Source organism: Megascapheus bottae, chromosome 7, assembly GCF_031878675.1.
Source record: "Megascapheus bottae isolate mThoBot1 chromosome 7, mThoBot2.hap1, whole genome shotgun sequence".
NCBI lineage: Eukaryota > Metazoa > Chordata > Mammalia > Rodentia > Geomyidae > Megascapheus > Megascapheus bottae.
Genome location: NC_143515.1, coordinates 52,788,361 through 52,801,748, shown reverse-complemented (window position 1 = coordinate 52,801,748; position 13,388 = coordinate 52,788,361).

Here is a 13,388-nt window from a genome sequence, read left to right as displayed (position 1 = left end):
AAAGATTTCTGTTTCCTTTATGAATAGCAAAAGAGCAATTTACTGTGTTTTATACAGAAGGTCTTCTCAAACCCTGGCTGCTTAGATATGGAAGTCTATGTTTCTATCCACCTGGAAGCACTGAGATGGACAGAAGCAGGAGGTGCTTACTTCTTTTTTGTCTTTGCAAGAAAACAGTAGCCAGGCCTCCTTACAACAAAAGCCTATCCCAACCTTCTTAAGACTCAGTTGCTGGCTGGCTTACTACTCCAACTCTGTGGGGCCCAAGACACTCCTTAAGGTCTCTGAGTCACTCGCAGGCTGGCCTGGAGGGCAGATCAGCTGGAGGAGCTCTTATTTTCCCTCCATCTCTCTGGCTCAACCAACATCTGCTCTTGTCACCATGCTTGTGACTCCCAAGCTCTCCCAGTTCCTCCCTGACTCTGGGCTTCTTTTCCTGCCATTCTACTCAAATGGAATGTAGCCTGGCACTATAAGCCTGGCTACTTCTCTCTCTCCTCCATACACTTCTCAAGAATATTCACATGTTGCTGTGGCAGTGTTTACTTTTTTTTTTTTTTTGCTTTGGGGTTGAAACCCAGGGGTTCCCACGTGCTAGGGAAGTGCTCTGCCACTGCGTTACATGCCAGCCCCCATAGAGTTTAAACTCAAAATTGCACATTAGAAACTACATCAGAAAACTCAACTAACCCACAAAAATCCCTTTTTACCACAGGTGACAGAAATGACTGCAGATTTACTATTTGTTATCCTAAGGTCAGAAGATATCCTACCTTGTCACACTTGGAACTCCTAAAAATCATTCATTCATTTTTATGGTGCTGGATAGCATACTCAGGATGTCTCACATGCTAGGAAAGTATCCTACCACTGAGTCACATCATACCCTCTACCCCAAATCATCCCTCCCACCCCCAGTTCCGAGGCTTTAACTCTGGCCAGAGCTTCTTTTGCTCATGACTAGCACTCTATGACTTGAGCCATAGCTCTACTTTCTCCTGTTTGGGTAATTTATTGGAGATAAGAGTTGCACAGACTTTCCCGCATGGGCTGGCTTTAACCTCAGATCTCAGCTTCCTGAGGACCCAGGATTATAGGCATAACCATTGATGCCCAGCAACCCAAGTCCCTCTTTATGGCCCTCTAAGGACTCCAGTGTGTCATCCTAAAAGGTCTCTCCTCTCAGGACTCTTTACAGCAATATGGCCCCACCTACATGGAAATGTGAATGTAGATGTCACATTGTGCCTACCCCAAGGAATAGTGTGTTTCTCACACATTTTCTTCTCTGATTCAGCAACAGTTTCTAGATAAGTGACCACCCATGAGAAACCAACTTCCCACCAACTTATCTGTCTCAAGAGTTTAAAAAGAAATCAGAAGAAATCTTAATTTAATCATTCTCCAGTGCATATACATATCAAACACCACATTGCATACACCTTAAATATGTAAATTTTTGTTAATTACACCTGAAGTCTAGAGAAAATAATGCTATTCCAGGATCTGTAGCTGTAGCTCAATGGTTGGTGGTGCTGAGCCCTTCCCTAGCAGGTGTGAAGTTTTGGATTCCATCCTTAGCATTGCAAAAAAAAAAAAAAAGTGGGGGGGGAGCAGTTGTTCACAGAGGGGGTCAAAAGACAGCTCCTAAAATTCATTGAGTGAAATATGGCCCGTTCTAGGGGAGCTGTGGTCACTGATATATGACTGTGGAGATATTTCAGGACAGCCTGTCTGTGTGACTATATCTTGAATCAAGAAGCAGCAGTTTCAACAGATTTCTTATAACGAGATCTATGATAAGATTGTCCTTTTCTATTCTGTGGCATCTTGGGCTGCCTAAGAACACTCTGAAAGTCCCTTGCAATGAGTTTGCTCAGCTACTAACACACTACTACTTGAAATAGCAGAGTATGTAAAGACAGTTTCCACCCCAGATTGTGAATCCTGTTTTTATTATGACATATGCAGCTTGATTTTACGGATGTGGCATTCTAGTTTTAAACTACCTGAAGGGTGATCACCTATGATCTGCAGCTCAGATAGTCTCTCCTAAAGAACTTAGGGATTGCCAAACACCAGGGCTCCCACCTATAATCCTAGCTACTCAGAAAGCTAAGATCTGAAGAGCACAGTTCAAGCCCAGTGTGAGCAGGAAAGTCTTATCTTCAATTAATCACCAAGAAAAATAGAAGCGGAGCTGTGGGTCAAATGGTAGAGCACCAGCCTTGAATGGAAAAAGCAAAGGGACAACGCCCAGGCTCTGAGTTCAAGCCCTAGTAGTGGCACACACACATCCACAAAAAAAGAACCTAGAGATTTTACTTTTCAGTTTGCATACAGGCAAGGCAAATGGTTGCTCGTCAATTAGCAGAAAGAATGTGAGAATGGTGGCAATAATGATGCTAGCGACAGATTGGCAAAGATATTTCCAGACAATTCTCCATGTTTGCAAACAAATGAACAAAGCCAGTGCTGGTGACTTATGCCTGTACTCCTAGCTATTCAATCTGAGGATTGAGGTTTGAATCCTACCCAGGCAGGAAAGTCCACGAGACTCGTATCTCCAATTAACCACCAAAAAGCTGTAGTTCAGGTGCCAAAAGTCTAGAAGTAGAACTGTGGTTCATATGATGGAACATTAACCTTGAGCACAGTGTCAGATAGTGAAGCTTTTCAGAGGTGATCATGTAATCAAGAGGAACAAATGTGGGGCCGGGAGTTTGGCCTAGTGGTTAAAGTGCTTGCCTAGCATGCATGAAGACCCGGGTTTGATTCCTCGGTACCACATACCTAGAAAAAAAAAAAAGCCGGAAGTGGCGCTGAGGCTCAAGTGGTAGAGCTCTAGCCTTGAGAAAGTCCAAGGACAGTGCTCAGGCCCTGAGCTCAAGCCCAGGACTGGCAAAAAAAAAAAAAAAAAAAAAGAGGAACAAATGTGAAACTTTCACACACCAGCTGCAAGTTATGGCAAAAGTGGGTGGAGCCCAACCCTCCATTCCTTCTTTGCATGAGCTTGCTCTGTCTTTTGCCTTCTGCCAGATTATGATGCCTTCACCAGACACTGCAGCAACACTCTTCGACTTCCAGCCCCCAAAACGTGAGCAATTTTTTTCTTTATAAAGGGGTTTCAGGTGCTACTTCAGCAATTGAAAATAGAGTAAGCTACTTTGGTCTTTTTTCCTTGGGGACAGTACCCTGGACTGGCCAGTGAGCTGCCTGTGTCTTCATGTGATCATGTGATCTTCATGTGTCATGGTTCCCTAGCACCCATCCACAGCCTGTTACTGGGCCTGGAAAAGGGCTGCACTTGCTTCACTGGGCCTTTCTTCTGAGTCACTGTCACAGAGCACTGAAACTTTATGAAGCTTTTAGAACAGCTGTTGCTCTTTATGCTAGTTTACTGACACACCTGGATATGACTCTGAGTCTCTGACCTGTTAGGGAGGAATTAGACTCCCCCTTTGCATCTAGGCATAATCTAACAAAAGCAGAGTATGAAATCCAGTATGTAACCTACTATGCACAAGATTCCATTCCCAAGGCATTACAGTGTTCTGTAGCCACAGAACTCAGGAAGTGAAGGCAAGAGGAGACGATTCAGAGCTTAGCCTCGAGCTACAGAGGGTCATTCAAAGCCAATATGGACTTCACAGAAATCCTATCTCACAGAAAAGAAAGACAGGAAAAGAGTGAGAGAAAGAGAAGAAGGGAAGGAAAGAAGGGAGCAAGGGAAGAAGTAAATGGAGAAAGGAAGGAATGAAAACAAATGGAAAAGAGAAAAAACTAAGAAAGAAAAAGAGAAAGGAGGGAAGGAGGAAGAAAAAGGAGACAGAGATGGGGAAGCAAGAGGGAGGAAGGAAAGAAGGAAGGAAGGAATGAAAGAAAAGAAAGAAGAGAAAGACTAGCTTCCAAATATGCTAGTACAAACCTACAGTCCCAGCAGTAGGAGGTTAGAAGAAGGATTTCAAGTTGAGACTGGTTGGGACTGTATAATAATTCTGTCTCTAAATAAATAAATAGCCAAAAACAATTCCAAAACTCCAAGGATTACAACACAAAATTGTCTTAGGAAGTCAACAAGCCTTCCATTCATTTGCCTTGAGCAAGTACTACTACTTTCTAAGTCTGTTTCCATATTTGTAAAACAACAATAACATAACCTAGTACTTCCAAGCCCTCATATGAAACTTCAGTGAGATTAAAAAATGCCTAGGTTTGGTTTCTGGTGCCATTTCTAAGACTCTCTTTCCCATAAGCAGTCATACAACTTGAATAATGGAAATACCTGGCTCAGTGCAACAAAGATGGCTTATCTTTTCTCTGATTTTACCCATTCCCTGGACATCCTGACCTTTAACACTATGTAGCACTCTCTTCCCTCGGTGAAGGCCTATTTTCGAGGCAAGAAAAGACACAAAACAAAGCCCTGTCCTTTAGCAAATGTACAAGTAGCAGCAGGCCGGACAGGCCTAATGCTGAAGAGGAGCCTAAGACAGACAAGAGAGACCAGGGATACCAGGGAAGTGCTACAGAAGGAGATAGATGTGGTTTACAAAGACAGGCAGCTTGCTGGAGGAGGAAGTGGTGCACAGGGAATGTAGTCAGTCACAGGGAAAGGATGGGCCTTGTGTAGGGTTGCTCAGCTGGGCATCAAAGAACTGAGGCCTTGAGAGGCTCCAGTTCCAGGGTGGTACTGGCTATAGCAGACTTCAGCTTCCTTTCTATGAGATTGTCAGGGGCCCGGAAATTGTTTCAAGGGGGTTGATGATCTTTACAGATGTGATCGTCTGAGAAAGCCTTCAAAACAAGCACCCTTGTTTTTGTATGTCACAGGAGAGTACATGTAGCTAGACCTATTTTTCTCAGGGACCTCTTAAAGGTTGAAATCAGATTGGCCTCAGTTCTGGGTCCCAAGAGCCAGGTGAACATATGCCCACCTCTCTGACCCTAGCCCTGCTGCCACAGGTGACTAGCAGGGACTGTTCTGCAAGGCTCTGCAGGGGTGACTTTCTAGTCTCTGATGACAAAAATCTTCATACTTCTTTAGGTTACCAGCAATTTAGCATTTACTGTCTCCTTTGCTTCAGGCACTGTCCTTAGTTCCTCCCATAAAGTAACCTGTTAAGAAACCTCATCACAATCCTTCCCATAAAGTAAGCATTCTAATTATCTATTTTATAAATGAGAGATTCCTTGCTTTGAGATAGAAGGAAGGCCTGTATCCTTTAGATTTTGCAGAATACTTCCTCTCAGGAATATGCTAAAGCAGGGACTTTCAGCCTGGGCTATGTCCCCACCCACGACATATATATATGTAGGCACCCAGAAATATTGCTATTGCTGCCCAATTTACCAAGCCTACCCCATCTCTCTTTTTGTCTTAGGGAAAGAGGAAAGATGAGAGGACAAAGGTGAGAGAGTCTAGAGGCAAGTGAAGGAGAAAAGAGACTCATAAAAGGAGAATAAAGATGAAGGGGTGAAAGGAGCAGCCAGTAACCAGCATTAGGTTGTTCACTGGTCTGGGAGCTGCGGGCCTGTGTTCATGAAGGTGCCTGCAGTTATTCAGCCACTCTGGGGAGGCTGCACTCACAGAAAAAGGCAGAGAGCCAGTCCTAGTGGATAGATACTGTCACTGCCTGGAACGTGATGTAAAAGACACAGCGAGGGCTGGGTGGGATCTGGGCACAAGCTCTGCTTGATGGATGTTCCCTCCCGACTCCCCAGCCTCCCAGCAGTCCTCCTAAGTGGCCAAGGCCTGCTCCTGCCACGCTATGAGTACAGGCACTTTCTCTGCTCAACCCCTCCTTGTTGGGAACCTGCTAATGTCCTTCCACAAGCTGTCTCGCCTCCCAGCCCCTTCATAACTGTGGCTGGCTGTTTCATCTACAGACTATGTGCAGGTTGGTAAGAGGTCACCCTCTGTCTGCTGAGGACAAAGAGCAAAGCAAGGTGGGTAACCAAGCTAGCAGGAAACTCCACCTTCTAACTGACCCTCTTGCAGCTTCCTGAGGCTGGAGCCAGCAGTGTGAAGAGGCCAGAGTGAGCCTTCAGGGGTGGGAAGTTGTGGAAGTACTCAGAGCAGGATTCAGGGAGGAGTCAACTATACCAACTAGACTGTTGTTTTGGCCTGATGGATAGAGGCCATTAGATTGCTTAGAAACAAGTATACTTCTGTACTTCCCTCCTTTGACAGATGGGACATTAGATGGAAGAAGCATGTGGGCAAATCTCTTCTTCTCTCTCTCTGTCTCTCTCTCTCTCTGTCTCTCTCTCTCCCTCTCTCTCTCTCTCTCTCTCTCTCTCTCTCTCTCTCTCTCTCTCTCTCTCTCTCACACACACACACACACACACACACACACACACACACACACACACCCCTGTTGCAGAAACAGTCTTAAGATTCAGGAGATGCCTATAGGGGACAAATAGACTAGATAGATTCTGTCCCTAATGATCTGAACCTGGGCCTGGTTAGTGCCAAGAACCTGGCTCTTCCCAGCATGCTCTTACTCTCTGTCCCAAACACAAGCTTACACGCTACTGGCTTGCTTTTCTTCAGGAAAATGTCACCTCTGTGCAAAAGGTAATTGTTGGACACAATTAAACTTGCGTTGTACTTTCTAAAGGCTTTGGAGGGGAACACAAAAGCAGAGCCAGGAAACCAAGAAATGGGGCAAAGGTATTAGAGGTTCTTTCACTCCTTTCCCACCCTTCTTCCCATGCCACCTCCTCACAGGACCCTGGGAGCTGGTCTTCAACTCAGACAAAGCCTGCATCCTCCACCCCAGACACCCCGCCCACCTACAAAAAAAGAAACCATCCCTGTGGACTATTCCAAGCAGGAAGCCGTTTTCAGTTCACTGGAAAACAGGAAATGCCTCCGAGGGTCTGAAGCCTTTTTAGTCGCTGCACCCTGCATGCAGGGTCTGAGTCTCAGGCCAGTTGCTAAGGACAAGCACTAGCAGGGCAGCCCCAGCTCCCAGCCCTGACAGTGGGACCCTTGATGTCAGTCATGAGCATCTTCTACTTCTCAGCCAAATCTGACTCCATCACTCCTACTCAGCGCACAGAACATCTTGGTCCAGGAAGAGAGCAGGGGATTCCAGGAATTGTGCATGAAACACCAAACACCTGGATCCGATTCTGGATGTGTATTGACCCAAAAGGTAGAAGAAACAGGATTAGAATTTAAGGTATCTAAGGGCCAATGTAGGAACTGAAACTATATAGCTTAGATGCCTCAATGAGCAGCAGATGAGGGGTGGGTAGAGTGTAGATTAGCTGAAAAGGGAGGACGCCACGACACAGATGCTTGCCCACCCCACCATCACATCCCTTATCAATTTCACGCAAGTTCACCATCAGGGCGCAGAGACTGGATGGACAAGGCCTGCCCCTGCCCCTGGGACTTGCAACAGCCCTGGTCCTTTCACCAATCCCTCCTGCTATCCACTGAGACTAGGACCAGAAAGAAGAAAGGGATGCTGTTTGGAAAAGAAAAAAAAGCAAAGGTAAAACTATAGGTCTGAGGGTCCTTCAGATGCCTGAGTGTTCTTCCCATGGGATATGTTAGTTATAATGCTGCGAAATCAATCACTCTACAATGTAAACAATCTACTTTAAAATGAAAGAGGTTTCTTAATAGTGTCTCGCAATAACTGGGACTCTGGGTGTGAATTACCTGGAGGCCTCCAAGTATCTCAAGGTGTTAGCTGGGGCTGCTACTGACTTGTCTGAAAGCTTAAAAGAGGACCAAGTCTCTTCCGAGTTCTCAGCGGTGCTTTTGCTAGATTCAGATGGTCTTGGCTTCTGCCTGCATATTGGTAGCAGGATCAGTTTCTTCTCAGATGGGTCTCTCTGTACTACAGCTTGCTTACAACATGCTGGCAGATTTCTCTCAGAATAAGGCAGCAAGAGAGGGCATGCTCAAGGTGAAAGCCATAGTCTTTTTGGAACTTAATCTTCAAAGAAACCTTCCATCTAGTAAATCACTAGTTCCAGCCCAACCCTAAGGGAAGGGATCATTGAGAGATATTTTGAAGGCTGTCTGCCACAAGGGAGTCAAAGGACCTCTGTTTTCTAACTATAGATCTCTGTAACACTGGAATTTCTTCCTACCCTTCAATATATCCTAGGATATATAATACAGAAGGAGATAATAGGAACTCAGTTGTTTCTATTAAGCTTTACATTAAAGATATTTATAGAAATGAAAAAAATGTCCCCGTGGATAGATGTAACTCACTTTGAGAGGGGTCATCATAAATAATGAAGAATGTCAGTGTTCCTGAGATCAAGAAACTTGAAAACCACAGGTCTGGAAAGATGAGCACAGCTCAACGAGTGCCTACCTGGGTGGGTGCAGGGGTGTGGCTTCACGTCTGTGAGATATTTTGTAGCACCCAGAGGTGTTCAAAGGCCAGCATCCTTGGGGAATAGGTAATGAAATACAGCAAATAAGAGGAGAGTCAAAATTCCACCTTTTGCTGTCTAGTTTTGTATACACAGTGTCTCTGAGCCTATTTACCTGTTCTGTATTGGTGTGCTTACCTAGTTCTTTCTGCATGAAACGACTGGCACAAGCAGGTGTGTGCGCATGCGCATTCGTGAGTGTGTCTGGGAAAGCATGGGTCAGCTTGCCATGTGTGCATGTATGTGTATACATGTGTTTGTTTAAGCACCTGTGTGTCTGGAGCCCTTAGGAATAAGCAGAGCCTGAGCAGCAGATTCAGGGGGCATCCTGGGGAAGGAAGGGGGTGGTGGAGGTCACATGACAAGATTACTGCCACCTCCAAGGTTGTGTACCCCTGACTTCTCTTCAGCTTGCTGCTCTCAGCACAAATCTCAAATATTTTCATCTTCTATGGGAACTTCCTGTTTGACTTCCTGTTGATCTTGGACTTTCCTTTTGTAGCTTTTTTTTTTTCTTTTTAAAGATTGTGGTACTTCAATCTGCCTTTCAAATTTTGCCCAGGGAGGCACTGTAGTTCCCAGCTACCTCTGAGAGCAAGCCCGAGCTGCAATTAAAAGCTCTGAGAAACTGTGGACAGGAAAGAAATTCCTCTTTCCATCAAGATAATGAAGTCTCACTTCATCTTGTAGCTGTTCAGGGATTTCTAGCTGCTGTTACCTGTGCAAGGGGCAGAGGGAGGGAGGAAGTCCTCAGCACAAATTTCTCTAGGGCCTGCCTGAGTTTTGCAGGGCATACAGACCCCATCAGCTTTGTCTTTTCGACACCCTTTGCTTGTACTTCTGAAGTGGTTCAAGAGAGAGCCGCTAAGTATTCCATCAACTTCCTCAGTTGAACCCCAGCTCAACCTACCACATTTGTCCTCCCCACAAATGGAGAGTGTTTTGTTTGTTTTGGTTTTGGTTTTGCTGGTCCTGGGTTGTGGACTCTGATTCTGAGTTGCTGTCTCTGTGCTTCTTTTCTGCTCAACAGGAGTGCTCTACCACTTGAGCCACAGCCCCACCTCTGGTTTTTTTGTATAGTTTATTGGATATAAGAATCTCACAGATTTTCCTGACTGGGCTGGCTATGAACTATGATCTTTACATCTCAGCCTCTGGAGCAGCTAGAACAACAGGCATGAGCCACCAGCGCCCAGCTAACTGCAGGTTCTTGCACTGTCTCTGGAGCCTCTTCCCTGCCTGCCCTTTGCCAGAGTGTCTGTCATTTTTCCATTCACTCTTCTCTCTGTTTCAAGTTGCCATCAAAGATCTGTAGGAGTATTCCCGCCTCAAGCTTCTCCTCCCTGTCTTCCCTCTGCACCCTACCCCACATCTCCGGCAGCACTCTCTACTTGGTCCTCCAGCCGGTCTTGTGATGAAGCGATCCCGATTTTGTACCTTCTGGGTGTCCTGTGTGTTGTAGGCCTCCTCCTTCAGAACAGTGGACTTGGTCCCCTCTTTTGTCCACTTCTTTCTAGATATTCCCCAAACCAGATCCTGTTTTCTTACCTTTCCTCTTACCTGCGAGCCTGAGATCCAGCACAGTGGAACCTGAGTTTTATGATTTCAGCCCCATCATATCAGCTTATACCTCTTCAGCTGTATGCAGCTGATGCCCCTTTTCTACATTCTCCACAGGTTCAGCTCAGAGCACTTACATTTGATCTGGACATGAACCTTAACCCAACCAGTTCTTGGAGGTGGAGTTTTGACACAGCTTGGAGGTGATGGAGTAAAGGTGAGCTTCAGTCAGTTCTTGGTAAAGGCTCCACCCAGCTACAAGAGAGCAAAGATAGACCACTTCACTTCTCTGGCCTGCCTAGCAAAGAAACTGGTTTTTCTCTAGCTGTTGGTGGCTTACGACAGACCCTACTCCCACCCTATACAAATGTGAACTAACATTATTGTCATTTCCAAATATGGTCAAATTAAAGAGGACTCTTGGGTTCCACTCCTTACCTTTGGAGGTCAGAATCTGAGGGGGGATATTGTACTCTGAAATGTGAAGCTCTGTCTTCCTTAGGGAACCAGATGGCCTCAGTTGCTACCTGAGCAGCTGTCAGGGTAGGTGCTCTACAAATATTTGAAGAACTGAGTGAGAAAAAGGGAAGTATAGTATAAAAATCACTGGTCCTAGCCAGGTCTGTTTTATGACTGTAATCCTATAATCTTAGTCAGGAGGCTGAGATCTGAGGATCACATTTCAAAGACAGCCCAGGCAGGAAAATCCATGTGACTCTTATCTCAAATTAACCATCAAAACGCCAGAAGTAAAGCTGTGACTCAAGTGGTGCAGTGCTAGTCTAAAGTGAAAAAAAAAATAAAGCCTGAGGAATGGCACTTAAGTTCTGAGTTCAAGCCGTAGGATCAGCACATACATACATACATACATACATACATACATACATACATACATACAATCACAGGTTTGAAAGAGCCTCACTGGACACAGGTATATTCAGAGTACAAAAATTTATTATCTAAAATATGGTAGATTCAAGGAAGAATTCAAACTCTAATTTCTAAGAAAAGCTAAGTCATAGTTCAACAAAATAAACACTATGAAATATATACTTGAAAGGCATTGGGTGTGGGTTAAGGGGAGTAAGTGGGCAAATAAGGAGAAAAGGAAGAAGAACACAGTCAAAAATTCAACACATATCATACAAAATTAGGAGGGATATATGAGAATATTGAACGGGGTGACATCAATCAAGACCCACTCTGTTACTGAATGGCAACTATATGTACACATATACATATATATGTGTACACACACACACACACACGCACACACACATACACACACACAAATGGGTCCTGTTTTCAGTAATGAGGGGAAGACAAGTGCCAGCCATTGTTAGGGGTTTCCTTCTCAACCATGGCCTGAGGGGACTCCTTGGAATTAATCTTTGTGTGTCCTAGATTAGTTCTCTGAATCTAGCCCAAGCAAGCAACATTCCTGGATTCTGCTGTTTGTTAGCAGGTTCAAGTGTCCAGGACACCAATGAAGGGAGACCTTATCTCCGCACCCAGCACCTTTATACACAGCCTTCACATCCACCTTTGTCCCATAGTCTGCAGCCCTCTGCCCCGCTGCACTATGATGTGACACACTGGGCAGTGAGCTTGTTGATTCACATCCACCTCCAGGGAATTCTCCTTCCTCCCCTGCTGGCCCTGACTGGAAACATCCCTCAGGACGCATCCAGTTCCATTTGTATTGATAAACTTTTCTTCATACCAGGTCACAAAGATTAAAGATGATAGTTGAAAATGTTTTGTCTTCTCCCAGCCTTCCCTAACAGAGAGCCGTTATCACAAATCCTGTCCTGCAGGATCTGCTTTGGGCCTTTTCCGGGGCTAAGTGTTGGCCCATCACCTGACTATAATCTCCTTCTCAGGCCCACCAGCCCTTTGGGAACAAGTTCACAGTGTCTGTCCCCTAACCCCTGCAGTCCTTCCAAATGGAAGGACTCTGAGTCTGGAAGTGAGGGATATATTTTCCTAATCCTTTGCCAGGCCCACGCCTCTTCACTCTTTCCTTCAAGGCCTCATCTGTGATTCTCAATCTGATTCACTATATTGGCTATAGTCACTGTCCTTCCATGGATTTGTTAGCTCCTCCTCTCATCCTTACTTCACTGATTCTTTCTTGGCTTCATTCTGTAGGACTAAACCACCCACACAGCTACCACATCTAATGCCCCAGAATCTTAATTCCCAACCCACCATGCCTCCAAATATTTTGCTATCCTAGTTCATTTTTCCCTTCCCCTCCACAGTCCAACTTTAAACCTAACCTTGGTACTTTTAAGAATAAAGTTTAAGAATAAAGAATAAGAATAATATACCATCTATCTGGCAAATATCATGTAACCCTTCTATTAATTACAATAAAAAATATATGAAAAAAGAAAAGAATAAAGTGCCAGCCAGGAATGGTGGCTCACGCCTGTAAACCTAGCTACTCAAGAGGGTGAGATCTGAGGATCATGGTTCAAAGCCAGCCTGAACACTAAAAAGGCTATGAGACTCTTATCTCCAATTAATCACCAGAAAACTGGAAGTGGCACTGTGGCTCAAGGGGTAGGACCATAGCCTTGAGCTGAAGGGCTCAAGGACAACACCCAGGCCCAAAGTTCAAGTCCCACAACCGACAAAAGGAATAAAATAAAATAAAAAGTAAAGTGCCCTGACCTTTTTTAGTAGATATTGAATTAGACCTCTGCAGTTTCTAGGCAAATAGCCTATCATTTGAGCTATGCTTCTAGCCACTTATTAAATAGGTTATTTTTCTTTCTTCTTTACTTTCTTTCTTTCCTTCTTTTTTTTCTTGCCTTCTTTCCCTCTCTCCTTTCTCTCATTCCTTATTTGCTCGCTATGGTAAAGAAAGTTGTACACTTTTTTTCCTTGAGTGTAAGTGATTGCACACGGGGGTATCAATTCAGCTTGTGAATTCATGAGTATCATGCATCTTGGTCACTGTCACCTTACCCACATTCTCCCTGTCATCTCTCCCAACCCGGCCCATCCCCTGAAGTTACCTGGTTCCATTTTCATATATGTACATTTGAGTATAATGGCTCTATTCCCCCACTATTCCTCTCTCCTTTATCCTGCAACCCCTCAAAAATCTTTATGTATATGTGCCAGTACTAGGGTTTCAACTCAGACCTTACTTAGTTTTTGTCCCTCAAGAGTGATGTTTTACCATATGAGCCACATTTCTAACTCACTGGTTTCTTTTGAGATAGGATTTTGAATTGTACTGCTGGCCTGTGTTGTAATCAGTTGTTTTTGCTATGTGGCTAGGTATGTTCTATCGTGTCTAGCCATTATGCATCCTTGATAGCTGGGATAATAGATACATAGTACCACACATTGGTTGAGAAGGAGTCTTGAAGTTATTTTTGTCTGGGCTGGCCTAGAACAGT